A 2,407-nucleotide genomic window follows, 5' to 3' on the forward strand; every position below is an offset into this window, starting at 1 on the left:
GGAGCAAAGGGGAAACACGTCCATCTCAACTGGTGTGATCCATTCATCAGAATGAGCTGGTCACCAGTCATCAGTTGGCGAAACCCAGTCCAGAGCTGGTTCTGCTGGGTGGCTCAATGTTCTGCCTAAAACTGACCAACTCACTCAGCACAGTTAGTCTGCCATCCCACTGTCTGGGGCTTCCCTGGTGGCTCGCTTGGTAAAGCATCTGCTTGCAATGCAGGAGACCCCAGTTCAACACCTGGGTCAGGAAGATCCCCTGGAGAAGGAAGTGGCAACTCACTCCAGTATTCTTGCCCGGGAGGAGAATCCCACGGACAGAGGAGCCTGGCGGGCTACAGTCCATGAGGTCGCAAGGGTCCAGACACGACTGAGCGACTAAACCATCATCCCATTGTCTGGAGTCACATAGGCCTGGGATGGCAGAAAGCAGCCTCTATGTGTGTGTTTCCTCCAGTGACAGAGTGCTGGCCAGTGCAGTCAGGAAAGCTGAGAACTTAAGTCACTGAACACATTTGCGAAATTCACTGGCCTTCACAGACTGTTCCCCTGAACACCTGGCCTGAACGTTCTCCTCTAACCAGCCTGTGTAGGATCATGTTCAGAAAGTGCTTATAAAGCTCTCACTTGCCTTGGGGAAAAAAAAAAAAAACCCTCCATCAGCTGTCAGAAAAGCTAAAACCCGTCTTGGCTCTGGTGACACATCCCCTTCAGGGAAATGCACACAAGCCAATTTGGTTCAGACTTAATAAGTTTTAACAAAATCCAGGTGAAGGGATCTATCTGGAAAAGCAGAAGAATCTCACAGGCAGCTCTGAGAAATAATTCTCTCAGGAGAGATAGGGGGGAAAAAACATGTGAAACCATTTGTATCATGGCAGAAGGTGATTTGAAATCCAATTTCACAAATGGGAATTTTCCGTGTAACTCTGATGCAAAACGATGGTTTCCAAATGTCTTGAGATTGTGTGGCCTGCTTGCATGCCCCTTCAACCTAGCCCCCTCCCCCCGCCCCCCTGCCCCCCCCGCCGCCAGCCACCATCCCCTTCTGTCCTCCCTGGGAATCCTCAGGCTTTGTCTTGGAGGTAATCAAGTTTAAAACCCGTTAAAGCTTATGAGCCCTCATTTGCCCCTCCCCGCAAACCACAAAGAACATCACAGAACCCACTTTAAAAACACCTAGTCTCTGTGACTGAATGTGAGACGTGAGAAACACCATTGCTCAGTTTAAGAGGCATTCTTCCTTTCTCCAGCAGGATCTGCTCTGTTTTACGTGCAGAGGTGCAAGGCCACGTCTGCAAATCAGGAGAGTTCCATTTAACATGTGCAAGGACTCAGTATGGTATAGGCATGCTTTTTATAGAGCCCCTGTGATCCCAGATTGGCTTTAGGTTTGAAACCCTAAGCTTCGGTATGAAAAAAGACCAGGCACAGTGTCTTTGCTAATAATAGGGCTCACCTTTTGGAGCTGGACAGGGGGTGGTTCCCACTGACGGAGAACTCAGAGGATGGAATAAGCCTTCAGCCTGAACAAACAAACAGGGGCTTCCCTGGCCGCTCAGATGGTAAAGAATCCACCTGCAATGCAGGAGACCCAGGTTCGATCCCTGGATTGGGAAGATCCCCTGGAGAAAGCAACGGCTACCCACTCCAGTGTTCTTGCCTGGAAAATCCATCCTATGGACAGAAGAGCCTGCTGGGCTACAGTCCATAGGGTTGCAAAGAGTCAGACACAACTGAGTGATTGAGTGGGGCAGCTCTGAACAAACAAATCTGCTGAGACTATTTATCACCCAGCTGGCAACCTCGATCATGTTCCTCTTGACACCCTCAAAGAGCTCTGACCCCCAACACAGGGGACCACAGGTGACTCTGAGAAGGTACCCAGATACTGGTGGTTTGAACCCTCTGTATAAGCTGGAGACACATACTAGCTCTTTACAGGGAAATTCTCCAAGTTCATGGCTAAAATCCAACCCAGTTAGAAAATGCTTCTTGAATAAGAATAAGCTAATGTCTGTGGCTTTATAGAATCTAAAGATGTCTTACTAAAAACCTAACAGTTTTTTTTTTTTTTTTTTACAAACAGCTGTGAAAATAAACCAGTGCCCTTCAGTGGACTCCCCCATGTGTGGGACCACCCCACCGCTGATCACGGATCTGTCAGTCAACTTCCAGGACACAGAACTGCAAGGGGGGGGGTACTTTCTGTCCACGCTCCTTCGATGATATGGAGACGAGTGACCAACAGGCAAATGCAAAAAAAGCAAATGTGATTTTCAACTTTCTGGGTGGTGATTTTGGTACAGAAACAATTAAGTGGGGGCGGGGGGTGCAGATTTAAGTAGATTTTCTTTTGGCATGTATGTGAAAGTTCTTATTCCCAGATGAAATAAAAAATCCCAAG

The sequence above is a fragment of the Ovis aries genome, chromosome 11 (genome assembly GCF_016772045.2).
Source record: "Ovis aries strain OAR_USU_Benz2616 breed Rambouillet chromosome 11, ARS-UI_Ramb_v3.0, whole genome shotgun sequence".
In the NCBI taxonomy this organism is placed as follows: Eukaryota; Metazoa; Chordata; class Mammalia; order Artiodactyla; family Bovidae; genus Ovis; species Ovis aries.